Raw genomic sequence first — 16,957 nt, forward strand, 5'->3', positions numbered from 1 at the left:
AAACTGTCTAAATACATTAGCTGCATAATTAGGCCACCAGCTTTCTATTAACAAGATGGATGACAGACCTAGCAATACAGAAGTCTGTCATATAGATGTAATAACGGCATGAGTGATCTTTAATTTGATTTCCATAGCTTCACCACGTAGGTTACCTGTGGAAGTGTGTTTGTTTAACTCTACAGCATATAAACTCCATCAAAAGTTAGATGCTACATCTTTGGGCACGGAACACCATATTTATTGAGCGTTGTCTGCCTTCAAGTAAAAATCGCATTAAACTGCTTGGCAACCAAAACACCAAACAACTTTTATCATGGACAGTGGATATCCAGACAGTGCACTCTCTCAACCCCCTCTGCTTCTCCACCGACTGGAAAACTGGAATAAATCATTAATAAAAGAGTATGTGGGTTATAACAAGTGAAGTCTGGTAGTCGCAGAGCAGTGCACACTGTTGACTTTGTGTCCATCCATTTATTTGATGTCAAGTTACAGCCTTCCATTGTTCTGAGGCCTCATGGGTGCAACAAACTCTGTCAGGAGTCATAAAGAAAACTATCTGAAATGCTCTTTTTTTTTTTACCCTTGGTATTCTCCACTGATCAAGGCGAAAATAAAAAAAATAATACTTTAGTGAGGTTTATATTTTATTTTTGTTGTTTCATTTTTCTTCCTTCTCTCCGCCCTTCTCCTGTCTCCTCCCTTTCTCTGTAAGCACTACGATCTCAGAAATAATGGATCTTTTTAAAGGTCAGTTTTCCCCGTCAGGGAGTCCACGCTCTGAATGGAAAAGACATTAGGTCCTTGGATGCATTGTCTCAGCTGCCCACACATCTCAAGGTCTCCAGACCTGACTTTCCAGGCTAAAGGGGCCTAGGTCTTATGTGTCTCCTTTCTGGCTGTCTCTCTTTCTCCACAACCTGTTCCAGACAACATGGGCAGCATTTTGGCCTTGAGGCTTCATACTTAGCCTGCTTTCCTGGTTTGATTGATGGCAGCAGAATGCAAAATCTACAGTTCAGTGCTACTCCGTGTTTTGAACATATTATGCATTTATATTATATCTTGTATTGAATAAGAAATGAACTAAAGGACATGCATGCAGTATTTCTCAGAAAGAAAGTTAGGCAGTTTTTTTTTAAATAGCATTAGTTATCATGTAATTAACAGTTGGGTATTGTAATTTATTGCAACTACAGTGTACAAAATGTTGCATCTAGGATGTAATCATGGTTAGTGTTAGGGTGATGTGTTTAATATGGCATCATGTAATGCTATACAATATGCAGAAAAGAGAGCTCACTGTATTAAATCTTCATTAATCATGCTACGGTTAATTGCATTGGTTCTATAGCTACATGTCCCAATTATCTGTTTTCATTTCATTTTCAACGAATCACAAGCTTTATAGAGTTCAATCTGCAAGATGAGGGGAAGATAAGGGGGAACTTATGAAGGAGACTTGCTAGGGACAAGCTTTGAGCAATGTCCCTTTGACACAAGCCCATGAGCTCCTAGGGATGGAGAAATGATAGCATGAGAGGACATAGAGCCGCTGCCTCGTCCTCTCCTCATCACAATGACAGTGGCAAGAAAATATCCTGTCATTTAACCCAAATGGCCCTGAGAACATCCAGCTGTATTTGCCCTTGTCCGGTGTCACATCATGTTGCCTCCTATCACTTCACTTCACATCACAATACAGTGTCAATGCGCCTTGTTGTTTGAGAAGCTCCTTCTGGGCTCTTTTCTTACTTGCACTATAAAGGTGGGGTTGAGGTTATGGAGCCCTTTCTGGGAATAAGCTGGTGTCTCTTAAGGTTCTTCTTCATTTGTGCATGTGCCATTAGTGAAATGAGATTTCTACCAATGAAATCAGCCTCATCATCTTTTATCAGTCAGGATAACAGTGCATCATTCAAATAAGAAAAAAAAAAGAAAAAAATATATCACATAATCACGTAGCAAAATATATTTTGGAAGACTTTGAGAACAAATAAGAAAAAGTTTCACAGAAATGTTTAATTTTAAACACCACAGGGATTCATGGTTATATGGTGTGAAATGTTTTTCTTTGCTGTTTTCATCTTTAATTCTCTATTCATTTACAGTAACTTTCAAATATGTAAGGCTTTAATACCGCTTCAACAGTTGTTACAAAGAAGCTATTTTCTCTAGTTAAAAAAACAGGGTTAGAAGTGAACCTCATGAAAAGAGTAAATATTTTAGACGTTATTTGCAGTTTTTCATTGACTCTGTCTAACAATAAACACTTTCCTCTTTTTTAGCCATTACATTCTCCAGTGATTTCCAAACACATTTGTCCTCCGCCATTGTAAAAAAATATGTATTTTTTTCTTCTATTGAGAGTCCCCTGACAGCCGTACAATTTATTCTCTGAACTGTGGCACCCATATGGGCCAAGCAGGCCCCGGCAACCTCTCCAGGGGCCATGGAGGAGAGCCGTGCTGTCTTACAGCCCACAGGCCAACTGCTTAACCATGCAACACAAAGCCAAATAATGTCGGGCTCATCCTGGTTCATTGTCATTACAGGGAGGAGGTTTGAAGCCATCTGACAGCCCCTGCCTCGCAGAACCAGCCTTTGTCCATTCAAATTAATTCTACCCCGATCCAGGGGTCAAAAGTCCTCTGATATTTATAATGTACATCAATATGTAGATGTTCCTCGGGCTTCCTCTTTCTATTTCCGTATTGCGCCAAAACTAGAGGAAAAAATACTATACTCTTAACTCTGGAAAGACTGATCATTTGAACCTAGCTTCTAGCAAAGAAAAGGTCTTTGTTAACCTCTTTCACCTTGTAATCCTCCTCTCCATCCACCAATCTCACATTGGCAATTTATTAGGGACGTCCAAACAGAGCTAAGTCCCATAAGCCTGAATAATGACAGGCCCTATCTGTCAGGTCAGATAAACCACTCTCCAGTTTAGTCTTTTTCTCAGTCTCTCGCTGGTCTTGCTGTGGCCCCTCTGGGATTTGAGTTCTCTTTCGCCCTTCAGTTATGGCAGTCTTTAACCAGGTGAGGGTACCTTAAAATGCCATTAGTGAGTCAGTGTTTTTTTGCAGGGAAATTGCTGATTACAATTAAGCCATGGCTACCCTAGCCTAGTAGTTTACATCATCCCGGTGTCACCTGATATCTCACAGGTACTTCCCACACAAAATCAGGTCTTTATTTTTAATACTCCTGACACAAGATACAGATTATTTGTTGTTCTCTCACAGTATTTCCCATCTATGCTTATCTGATAATCTAACTACTTATAATATTGCAGAAGAGCAAGCATTGCAAAAGGGGCAAGGTGTAAAGCAACAGCCATTCCTGCAATACAGTGTGCAATGCCCACATCCGTTTTACCCTTATTGCTGTTACACACAAATATATGTATTTGCATCCTTGGCTACTTATTCAGTTCTGTGGAAATCCCTTCATCACATTTTAAATGTATGCAATAAATCCTAATTTTCCTTCATGACCATCTATTAACGGATATCTTCCCAAACTGGTCATGATTCGTCTCATCTTTGATAAGGTTTTTGGGATTCCTTAGGTGATGCAGTGAGGCTCTTGGCAAGGCAGAGATTGCAATTCTTCCAAGTCGTCTGGAATTGTGCAGTTCACTGAACCAATCCATCAGCAGTGCCCCCCTGCTTTGAACCTGAAATTGTATCCTACAGTTAAGGCAATCTGTTGGACTTTTGCTCCTCTAGGTTTCCTGTTAATGTCTCGTTCCATGGACATAGAAATATGAGGAAAATTACCCAGCAAACTGGAGCAATAAAACACGGGGCTCCAACTTTCCTGTTCGCGTAAACAATTGCATCATGAGCCTGCATTTTAATGCTTGGTTTACAGTTACAGCCCCATTGTATTCTGGAGAAAAAAGAAGAAAAAAAAGCTAATTAAGTTTCAGTCTGACTGCGACAAATACTACTCAGTGTAGCACGCTAATGGAGCCCTGAGACAGTATCTTCTATTTGAGATTCCACTCCCAGTTCAGAATAACTAGGGGACAACTTCAATCATCTGTGTCACAGCACATTGCCTCAGAGATATGGATTAGTTTATGTTTTGCAGCCATTTTCACCTGAAAAAAGTGTAGTTGAATTATATTTTGAATTAAAACTTTCAGGGGAGCACATTAACTTCAACCTTGCTGTAATTATTTCCTTTCTCACTCAGCTAGAAGCTAGCTGCTTCTCCGGGTGAATTAAAACATTAAAAGCCTGGATGCATTTGGATTTGCATGTTTAGTGAGAGGTAAATGTGACCTTTATTTGTTTCTATTTGTTAAACAGGAATTCTGTGCCCATGATGAGTTGGATTAATGTGCCGCAGAAGATAAATGACATGAGGAAGAGGGGTGTAGATGTGGCAGGAGTTGGGTGAGGGGATTAGAAGAGGAGAAGAGGTTAGAGATTAGAAGAGGTTATTGAACACAATACACCCTGTGTTACATCACTTCAGTGTGTTATCGATGTATGGGGTTCCATTATTTTTATTTTTTTTACAAAACATGCATTAGCAAGTTTTAATAGAGCTATTTCACTGTTTCTCCCCAAAGTGAGCACTTCAATATAAAATGCAAATTCATACAAAAATACCTCACCCCCACAAAATAAAATGGGTTCTCTTTTACCAACATAATTAGTAATTCACCAACTTTTTAACAGAAACCTATCATCAGGTAGTTACATTGCTCGCAGACTGTTTGAATTCGCTAACTCTCAGTCAGTGTCTGTAGAACTCAGTCATTTCTATACTGGGATGGGAGGAGAGGCATATTTGTTTTCAAGTGTTCTCATTCTTAACTTCACTCCATTGCAAAACTCAACAGGGATAGCAATTCTAGACATAGTTTAATTCAATCCCCTCTCCATTCCTCTGGAGCAGTGTCAGTGTTACTGTTTTGGCTTAAATGCACATCATAAGATAAACAGAATTCAATCAGTCAAGGCAGAGCCTGGAGACCATCAGTATCTGGAGTTTCCTATTCAGTCAAAGAGCTTCACAGGGAAGACATGCATCCTCCAGAAATCTTTAAAGGGATCAGATTCAAACAAGACAATCAAGAGGGTGATAAACATTGCTCTCGCAGTCCAATGGTCGATGCATGTTGTGTCTCTAGTGCTGCCAGAGAGTAATTAAGAGCTCCCAGTGGTTTCTGTGCAACCCAGACGAATATGAAATACTAATATGGAAACTAAAATTAGTTGGTGAAACATAGACTGCAGGCTACAAATCCCATAACCAATAATCAGGATTTTTTCCCCTTTTTTAATTCGCAGAAACACCAAGGACAGACCTGTTAATAAATATTGTTCTCGTCAGATTTGTGTAGAGGGGGGAAAAGACAATAAGCATTGGTACATTTTATGCAAAGTAATTTTTTCAAATTATGCTCTCCGGTGACATTTCCCTCTAATTATTGCATTTAGTCAAGGCTGCATCCTTAATGCTCTCATTAATGAGATTATGTGTGGGTCCCATTTGAGGGACAGCAAATTGCTTCTATTTTCGCAGCCAGCATGTGAATTTTTCAGCATGGGGAAAATGAAACAGCTTTCTCCCTCCTACCTGATAGAAAGTTCACTCAGCTATAACATTAGCTTTCCCCAACTTTTCTCCCTATTGCAAAGCCCTATTGCACACACCCATGCTTGTATAGTGAAGGAGGAGATGGCCTAGGTGACAGGTCCACTCTCACTGCTTCACCAAGACTTCCACTCTTCAGCTGTATCGCCACCATCGCCATACTGCTGGGGGGAGGAGAACCAAGAGAGCGCTCGAGAAGTCGACAGGCGGGGAGAGGAAGAGAGAGAAAGAGGAAGAGAGTTCTGCCGCTAGATCTGCGTCTAAAAGTCCTCGTGACATTTTCGACAATTGATTGGCCAGGGCGGCACGTGGACGTCTCAGCGCCGGCTGGAAGGGTGTGGGTGGACTGAGCGAGCTCTGAGTGGAGAGTGAGCAGTAGGATGGCACACACCTCCACCTCACACACTTGACATGATCATAGTCAAACAGCTGGTGCTGGAAATGGGCCTCAAATTACGGGAAATGCACCGTGGATCAGGTGAGTGAGACCAGAAGTGTTTCAAATCTCCAAAGTCACACACACACACACACACACACACACACACACACACAGACAGAGCTGATGCAGCTGTGCAGATACATATTACATCTATCACTATTCATAAAGATAAGTGCCCAATAATGGACAAATCCATCCTTTATTGAAAGCAGATGGATATAACTCCCCCTCCCCTCCCCTCCCCCCGGGCATTTGTTAAGTCAATACATTACATTTGTTCCTCATATCTTGTTAATACTACTATAAATGCTTAAAACCATGATGCTTTGAATGCTTACCGGTAATTACATTATTTGCTCTTTTTTATACCCAATCATGGTACCAGTCAACCTAATTAGTTGTGAAATGCTCCTCCTTGTGCTTTCTTGAGCATTACACAATTTTTCCAGCCTTCTGTTTCCCCTGTCCCAACTTTTTTGGCCTCAAATTCAAAATGAGCTTATATTTTCCATGAAATCAATCATACTTGTCAGTTTCAACTATTTTCAACTATTTATATGTCATGTCCTTTTTGCAACTAAATATATACAAGATTTACAGATGATTACATCCTGTTATTTTAATTTTACACACCATCCATCCTAACTTTTTTTGGGGAATGGGGGTGGGGGGGTGGGGATAGGGGTCCTTCATGAATAAAGGACTGGGAAAAAATACCATACCATGGTGTGGCCATGACCACTATCACCATTGCACTATCACCATGACACTCATTCACACAGAGCACCTTACCTTACCTTACTATGCACAGAGAATCACAGGCTCAGTCCCTGCCTCAGTCATTGCAAGCGCCTCTTGATTGATTAATCATCACTATGTGGATACTGTTTTTAGAATTAATTTAGATTAAGTGTCGGTTAGTATAATTTGTATTTTAGTATATACTTTATCTTATACTGTCCTTATTGCTTAGTTGTGTTTTTATATTATATACTTTTAATGACTTTTTCTGCTGTTAGTGAATGTGTGTGTGTTGTTTGTATGCTACTGAGACCTTGAATTTCCCCTGGGGATCAATAAAGTATCTATCTATCTATCTATCTATCTATCTAAGGACCTGTGATATATCATTGTTATGCTACGTCAGCTGGCATTTTACGGTACGTCAATCAGGTCATGCCAGTAAGCTCATAGCCTCTCATGTACTGCTCCCAGAAAATCTAACCCTTCACCTTCCAGTTGTCACCTGCCAGTGGTGATCCAGTGGTGACCTGCTCTGCCAGTTACTGCAGAAATGCACTGCCACAAACCTTATTACCTATTTACAGCCTGGGGGCAATCATTTCTTTAAAACCGTGCCGAAGAGGAAAACAGTCCCAGGTATTTCACACACTTAAACGCTCATACAGCAAGAAAGACCTCAGAGCAGTGGTTGTGATAGAAGTTTCTATTCTTCGAATTTCCTCTTTCTATACTAGTGAGAACGATGAGAGCCTTTGATAGCGCAGCGGCGCAGAAGGCTGACCTGGGAATCATTTTAATTAATGTTTAGAGGGGGAGTCGAGGGCAGAGATTAGCTCTCTGCGACTGCGGTGATGTCTGAGGCTTCCTTCAGGAAATTAGCTAAAAAAGTCTGGCTTCAAGACTGTAATTGGACGCAGGGATCTCACAGCCGTGTTAAACCCCGCAGCATCACTACAATCCCAGGCCCCGGGATGAGATGAAGGGTGGGAAAAGACAGATCATACTTTATGTATTGCTTCACATGTCGAAGGCAAAGGGTTGGGGCGGGGGGTCGACATACTGCTCTAATGCTGACGATGAAAAGAGACAAGAGTGAAAGTGGTGGATATGAGCAACAACATCCAGAGACACTTCATTGCACTGTATTTTGTAGGCACTCTTTCAACTTAGACACAGTGCCTTTTAGCACGTCATAGAAGTTCTAGACTCTTTATCTTTTTTTATATAAACCAATTTATGAAGTGGATTTCCAGTGAATTCTGTGCAATTATTTCCCACAGCTTGACACACTTTATCCAGTGTTCTTAGAGACAATTAGGGAGACACTGCCTAATTTATACTCGGTGGTGACATACGGGCAGTGGGTCGTAAAATGCTATAATTACCCTTCAAAAAAGACAGTGGAGCTCATTTAACTGACATTAATTAGTCAAACAGTAGAAAGCATGAGTTGAGAATACCCCAGCCATAAAAAAAAAATGAAACACACAACACACCGATTGATAATTGCGCAGTTTCGTACGGCACTGTGGTCTGACCTGGTCCTGTGGTGCTGCAAGCAGCCCCCATGAAGCACTTTCTGCTGCTTGGCAGAGACACTGTTTGCTCTTTGTTGTGACAGGGCGGATTTGGTTCAGCAATCACTGGTTGGTGCTCTCTGGCATAGCCACCCAGCGGATACCCACTCAGACTGGGGGGGTCTGTGGCCACGAGGCAGGCCACGTCTGCTGGACAATCTGTGGAAGAGAAATGCAGAGCATCAGCAGTGAGAGAGAGAGAGAGAGAGAGAGAGAGAGAGAGAGAAAGGAGAAAGGGATGGAGAAAAGAGGGATGGGGGGGTGAATATTCACACAATGTACAGTTGCATATTGTGAAATAGTGTCGTGATAAAAAATCAAACATCCATGATTTGCACAAAATAACAGTGCCAGGGTCCATTACATCAGTGCTGAGCATGAGTCACTCAGGCCTGTCAGTGTCAGAGCTTGATCTGAACTACACGCTGAGGCTAAGAATTATAGTGATTTTCACAGATAACATATCACACATTAATGTTGCGCCACCATTGTCTAACATCATACTGGACAATGTGGTCCAGTACAATCAGCCACTGAACACTAGTGAGTTGGTATTAGATCAAGGATGTGCACAAGTGTCAGAGCATCTAATTTCACAAGTCTTTTGTCTCAGAATCCATCCAGCTGTTCTATCATTTTTTTGACATCAAAGAGGCTGCTTTGCTGACTGAGCCCAACTGAAATCCTCTGCATGATCCCTTGTGTGCACTGCAAAAAATCCTAGAATTCTAGAATGTAAGTAAGATAAATAACTTTAAATCAAGTGAATATATGCTTATTTGTTTCTATTATTTGCTTATAAAAAGATATTTTTAGACATTTCTGCACTTGATTAAAGCTTTTTTGACCTTGATAAGTGAAAATCGTCTTATTCTATTGGCAAATCTTGCCAGAGAAAGTTTACCACTTAAAAATAAGCTAAATTATCTGGCAAGATTTGCCAACAAAACAAGAAGATTTTCACTTATAAAAAGGTAAAAAAAAACTTTAATCAAGTGCAAAAATGTCTAAAAATATATTGTTAAAAGCAAATGATAGAAAAATAAGCATTATATTTGCTTGATTTAAGGTTATTTATCTCACTTTCATTCTAGAATTCTAGGAGTTTTGCAGTGTGGCTTCGTTGTCTTCTTTTTTGGAAAGGAAGAGGAGAACTTTGGGGAAAGACATCTGTTTGCACAATTAAGAAAGATGGAACTCTACCCCTAAGGTAATGATGTATAGGCAGGCGCTAGGTCTTAAGGTACTTAGCATGCATGAAAAGGGATGATGAGCTGACCAGGCATTTTAACAGACATACATATTTCCCAGAGTCCCACAAATCACTCCTCTTTATGGGGTAATATAGGCATTCCTAACTGATTGATGCTATTAGTGTTCATTATATGCACATCATTACATTTCACAGGAGTTACTGCTTCCTTCCGTCACAGTGGAATGAGGAGAAATACCATAATAATCTTTCACCCCCAAACATCCAAAATCAGGATATCTTCATCTTAAATTGTGGAGTTCAGAGAGCAGGAAATATTAAAAGGGCACTTAGCTGATGTTGTTTCTAAGCCATTGTGGAAATATATTTGATACATTTGATCAAAGTGGCTTATATTTGCTTTTTGTACAGGATTTTAAAACATCTGTCTAAATTATGCTGATCAAATACCTGCAACCCCCAGGATAGTCCAAGAGCTATATATAGAAGATAATCTGCATTAGCGGGGCATGGCATGAACTGGATACTGGAAATTGCGATCATGACATCCATTGATTATCTAGTGATAATGTATCCTACAGCATAAAATGTCATACTAAGGGATGCATTTTTTTGCAGACAGGAATTTCTTTGACTATTAAGAGCATCCACAATAATAATGAAAAAGCATAAAAAGCTAAGAGAAAATCAATTAGTGTATTACAATGTGCTAATGAGGATCCAGTCTGTCAGTAATCCTGGTATAATATTCTGTTGACATTCACTTTATCACGACTTTCACTTTCTGCTAACTAGGTATAACTGTGTTGTTAATAAAATTACAATTAAATATAAGAGTATATATTCAACTTTCAGGGATTGCATTTAGAAAATTACCAACAGTGGTGTTATGCGGGACCATTTTTCAATATATTCTGCCATTTTTGGGTTTTTACCATTGAAATGGTTGTTTTGCTAATAAATCAACAGCTGAATCATTCTGTTTTATATTTCTGCAGTTATTCACTACAGCTAAGGTCAGTTATGGAACAAGAATTTAGATAAATGTGACTATTGACCATATGAATGTCTGTACTTGTTGTCCGCCCAATAATACAACAGCTCTTCCAATAGAAGCACCATGGAGAAGAATCACTGGCCCCTCCCTCCCCCTCCCGCTTTTCATTTCTGACCGGCTAATGAGGTGACAGATGTTTATGCTTTTAATTTCCCCCACGCATTCCTTCAGTTCGGGACCCAGCACATCTGTAGCGTGTTCTGCACAGGCAGACACTCTGTTATTACTATTCAAAGCTACCGCTACTGAGCTGCTTTTTGGAACAATGAGCAACAATGAGTTATTTTTTCAACTGAGCTGTCAAGGGTTTTGTATTAACTTGAATTTTACTGTAAAACAAATGATATGAAATGATGCGGTACCTTGGAGTGGTTTTGTCGTTAGTCTTCTTTTGGGTTTGGTGTTTCATACATCTTAAAGGTTTGAGAGCTATCCTCTATATGCTCATCTTCTTGAGACATTCTTGAAAAGAAAAAAAAAGACTTAACGTCCCTAATCAATCTTTTCCCTCTTAGCTAATGCACTGTGGAGAAAGATATGAGCTCTGGGTAGGCTGATGCATGACCTTAAGTAATATTGGTAATTTTCAGTAAGCTCTCTTTGGGTCTGCCCACTCAGATCTACTCTTTATCTTTGTCATCCTGACATGTCACTGTGGCACCCTGGCACATTCACAGATGATCCACCCTTTTTTCTCTTCTCCCGGCCCATCGTGACAGCCAATGCTTTCACTGGCATCAAAGGCAGGGACATTACCATGATCTGAGCAGAAAGGCAGGCAGAGCAGGCTCAAGACCGTCAGGGGCGTCAACACATAAGCAACGGAGGAATAATTTGAGGGTTTTCATGGAAACTTGCCAGGTTAATTGTTGCTCAGACGAGAATAGCCATGCACATGGCGCCTTTGATAAGTTATTTATTTATTTGTCTGGATGTTTGTTTGTTTGTTTGAGTGTTTTTTTTTTTGGAGAAAAGAGAGTGATGACACGACAAATCAGAAAGCGCAGTGGGCGTTTGAAAACTGAGGGATGTTTGAGGTGTCTTCGGCAGAGATATGAAAAGTGTCGACCTGTCCCACCCCAGCAACCTTTGTCTTCCTGTTTATGAGTGTGTGTGTGTGTGTGTGTGTGTGTGTGTGTGTGTGTGTGCGTGCGTGCCATTCTGGCTCTCTGGGAGTCATTGAGGGGGATTGTTTTGCCTGGGATTCTTTAAATTAGGGCTGTCAAAATAACTGATTAATTTCGATAAATTAATTTGAGAAAAAATAACTGATTAAAAAAATTAGTGCAGATTAATCGATTCCGTATGACCTTTGACCCTGAGCCGTTCTAGTCAGTAAAATTTAGACTGTAAAATGAAGGAGAGAGAAGAGAACGTACTGCCTGAATCATTTACTTTTAAAAAACGGCCTGATGATGTTGATGAAAATAAAGTGTTGAAAATAAAGTCCTCTGCAATGTCTGCAGCAAGGAATTTGCATATCACCGGAGTTCATCAGCTCTATAGTCGCACATCAATGCAAATAAATAAGTGTTGACATTGAGGGGAGTGTTAATTTATTTTCATTGTGTCCCCTAGGTTATATCTGTGGCCTGAAATGCCTTGTATGTGAAAAAACTTTTGAATTTATTTCCTCAGCATATTAGGTCATATCATAGATTATTATGGCCATTATTTGAACAGTGAAAATAATAATAAAAGAGTTTTTGAATGTCACTAATGCTGATTATTCAATGATTCATTTGAATTTAAATATTTAAAATACTTTCACAGCAAAAATTATATATGCGATTAATTTAGATTAATTAATCACAGAGTAATTAATTTGATTATTTTTTTTATGATTGACAGCCCTACTTTAAATACATCAGTGGGGCATGTTTTGCGTGTAAAGTTACTTTGATTTGTTATATGTGCTTGTTTGTTTAGTGTTTTTCAAGTGCTCACAATGTGTAAACCCAATCTTGAGCTTAGATTTCAGTTTGAATTTCTGCTCCAGGCTAAGAGAAGTCAAAACGGAGGTCATTAGCATTGCCATCTCAACATCAATTTCCATACTCACTTTTAGTAGTCATGATGATTTTTAAATATTAATTTCACAGATGGTGGTTAATGGTAGTAATGTTGTTGTATAACAGTTAATTTCCTGTTAATACCTTGTTTACTGTGTATTCAAGGGTCTCGATAGAAATTTGCATCTAATTTTGAACACCATCACTAGCAAATCATCCAGATAACCTAATTTTGCTTGATTGGAAAGCCCTCAACCTAATTGGATATTTAAACAATTATTCAAGCTGAATTCTGTCTTCTGGTAGTTACTATCCTTTGCTCCATGCCACCCCCCCCCCCCTCCCCCCAACACACACACACACATCACCGTCTTCCAATCCTCCCTATAATTAATCTGACATATGTACTGCTGCATCCCTATCTGACATTGCAATTTCCTAGCACTTTCTCCTAAGTTCATCAGTCACCCACTTCCTGCTTTTAACCATTCGGTTCTCTGGTTGATGAATGAGGTGATATGCTGTATCCTTTAAAAGCCAAAGGTGCTGTACTTCCCACTCATCATGGTAGCACATTTGTTTGGATACCCAGCAGATGCCGGAGTATCCCTAGGCAGGTTCTGGTTAGGGAAGAGCTTGATTTGTCCATGCCATATTCACCTCGCCTATAATAGGGAATGAGATTCCCCACACAGCCACAAATTTAGTGTTGTGTAAACAAGCCATCCCACCCCCTTTCCCAATGTTTCAGTGGTTTGTTCTTTGTCAATCATAGCTTAAGTGCCTTTATTAGACTGAAAGAGGGGTGGATTAATTTAATTCATCTTTAAATTGATTTCTGTGAAAGGGTGTGTATTTTAAGTGGAGTGGAGAATTTCATCACTTCACTCCTTTCATACTTTTTTGTTTGGACATGTGCACAACTAAGATAGGCCAGAGCACCATAACAGTTCAAACGGATTGCTTCAGTTATTATGACTTTCTCCTGATTTTAGATTCAGAATAATTGGGTAGTATAAACTCCAACAATGTATTGAGCTGTTTATAGATACTGCTTCCATGAAGCAGCATTCCATAATAACTTGCGATATCAACAAGGTACAGGGGCATTTCCTGAGAACTACACTTTATTGTCTATTTTCTGTCTTTTTCTGTTTATGTATGTATATATTTATTTGTATATTTTTCAGTTTATGTTTACATTTAAACAAGACAGCATTTCAACAAATTGTCTCTCAGGCACAAGTACAGTAAGTGATCTGGGCTGTATCATTCAAAAGGATCAGTGAAAAATGCTTGCCCAATATTAGTGGCTTTTTTTTTTTTTAGCATGTAAGACCCCAGACTGAATCTTTAAGGCCTGATAGGATAAAACCGCTGCAGTGTGTTGCTATGGAAACATTACTCAAATCTTCCCTCATTTTCAGCTATTATGAGTATTCACTTGGTTGCAACAGGGTAAGACCCAGAGGATGAAAGAATTATTATTCATATAAGAATTATATATCAGCTTACAGAGCCCTTCTAAAACGGGCATATTTAAATAATATAGCTACAGTAGGCTATGACACTTAGCTCTCAGGGTTATCTAAAAAGTGTCATCATGCTTGGAAATATAAATGTATACCACACACTATATTGTATGATTTTATACCACAAATAATCACTTTGTTAAAAATGCGGAATTTTGTTGAAATTGTCTTGAATGCTGCCACAAGGCACTCTTCTGTTGACTTGTATCTGGTTGGTTCTCAGTCACTATCAGCATCATGAGTCAATCATGTTCTCTAGGTCTCAAACACTACCTTGCCAGAAACTTGCGGCCTAGATGCCAAGCAGCAGCTTCTCTCCCACCTCCAATACCAATGGCTGCATTAAACAGCACCGGCAGCTTAAGCAAATCTAGTCTGCTAAGTAAGTAAGTAAGTAAGTAAGGCCAAAAATACTACCCTGTCATTTACATAAATAAGCCTACAACCAGAGTTTTCTGACAGCAATTATGTGGACATTCACGACGTCCCCGATTGGTCCTGAACGTCATGTTCTCTAGCGGACATTCCGGTGACATTATTGACGTCCGGAGCAAGTTATCCTTTGGTTAACTCCTCCGGTGCAGGACTTTCTGGGGACGTCACCGTCAGGTCCCTCGGATGACATTTGCATTTGGTCATTTCAAAGACGTCCTAAGGACCCGACAATAACGTTATACCGGGGACATCAAGGGGACGTTTGTTTATTCACACATGGCAGCGGAGTTGAGAGCGCTCTGGCTACAGCCTTCAGGACGGAGACATCACATTAATGCGCTAATTGAGGTCAGCTAGGATCAACTACACAGCATTCGGAGTGGCCACTGATGAAAGTAAGTAACATTTTTGGCTGTGTATGTAGCTGATAAAGTTTTTAATAACTGAATGAAACTGAATCAAAAGTTGTCATAATGTTAACGTATAACGTAACGTTCTGTAATTTTCCTCTGGGGATGAATAAAGTATCTATCTATCTAACGTCTCTAGCAGTAGCTGCATTAGCCTATCCTAGTCTAAGGCAACATATCATACAGTTTATGAAGTTGTACGTCTATGAACAAAGTAGAACCATGCTAGGTTCACTGCAGATATGTGAATTATGTAGCACATACATTTTGAGTTTAACGTTAATGTATAATGTTACAAACTAGGGAATGGATTTTAACTAGGGTTACTAGCAGAGAGGGTTAAAGCGGAGCGAGAGGCGCAAACGTTCGACAATTTCCGCGTTCGATTATTGCAAGGGGGAGGGGGGAAAATCCCCCTTTATGCAGACCAGAGTAAACCCTCGCTGCACTAATGTCAATGGAGACTTGTGGAATTTTACCAATAAATTGGTCATTATGTCTTTCTGGATTTGTTGAGGTTTTTTTGGAACATTTTGTCATAATCTGTATGTGTTTGGGATCATTTCAAGCCTAAAAGTGTAATTTTTTAGTGTTCGGATTTGTAATAAAATAACCTAATATCAGACCATGCTGCTGCCAGTTACTGTCCGGTTGTTAGCATGCTAGCTAGCCTCTTAGCTAAGGTAACATTTTAAACGGAGAAGTGTAATTTCTTTGAAATGACAACTAGCTGAATAACATTACTGACATTAGTTAAAGTGGATAGTTTATACTCAAGTGAATTTGCAACAGTATATTAAGTTTAAGCGAAGTCCTTCAACTAGTCACTTGTTAGCGCATAGCTGTACTATTGCCATAGCTACTCCCATCCACTTGTATAGCATTTTAAGCTAGCGTTAGCTAGCAAGCTAGCTCGGTTCACATGACTAATTAAATTATTCATATCATGTCCTAAAGAATGATTCATTGGTATCATACACGATTATATACAATAATACTGTGAACACAATTATGTTTATTTGTTCTTATTGCTTATTAAGAGAGAAAGTTTATTTAGTGACGTAGGGTGACACTCCCACTTATGCAGACCGGAACTGTCCCGTTTTGCTCCCATAGTAACAAATTACGTTGCTCTATCTTGCTAGTAATCAAGGATCTTTGTTACTAGGTTAGGGGGACGCTGGCGAGACACGCCGCTCCGTCTTGCATCATGTTTTTGGTTGTATTTATGTAATGTTCGTAATTTTATGTAATGTTCTGTTAATTTTTTGTATTTATTTTTCTAGTTAAATGTAATCACTCTTTATTTATGTTATTTTCGATTGTTTTTGTGTTATTCTTAGTCCTTTTTTCTGATTAGAAGCTAACAAACTCGGCTGACACCATCAACATCAAGTTAACGTTAACCAGCTTCCATTGGGCTGATGAGCGCCTTGGCTAGCCTGCCTTATGTCTCTGAAGTCCCTCATCTATCCGTGACGCTGCACATCCAATGTCTGGACGGAGGGATTGCTCAGCAAGGGTGCCTAATGTCAATCTGCAAGAGATCTGCAGCTGCCACGACCAAATTCGGACTGTCTTGTCCTTCCAGTGCTCTCCAGACTGCCAGTGAATTCTCCGGGTTGGTCAGTTATAAAGAACTTTGTTGGTGTTACATCGTGAAGACACAGCTGTGCGCAGTTTTCACGCGGGTCATCTTTGCCCTTGGACATTTTCAGCCGGTTGGAAATTGGACTAATTTTATTTTTAATTTTTATCTATTTTATTTATTAATTTGTTTGTTGTACAGTATGTCTTGTATGTCTTGGCGTCACGGGTACGCTGGCGACTACGCCGCTCCGTCCGGCATCTTTTGTGTTTGTTATTTCTTAAATGTAGTTCTATGTCTTGGTGTCACGGGTACGCTGACGACTACG

The sequence above is a fragment of the Alosa sapidissima genome, chromosome 23 (assembly GCF_018492685.1).
Source record: "Alosa sapidissima isolate fAloSap1 chromosome 23, fAloSap1.pri, whole genome shotgun sequence".
Lineage (NCBI taxonomy): Eukaryota > Metazoa > Chordata > Actinopteri > Clupeiformes > Clupeidae > Alosa > Alosa sapidissima.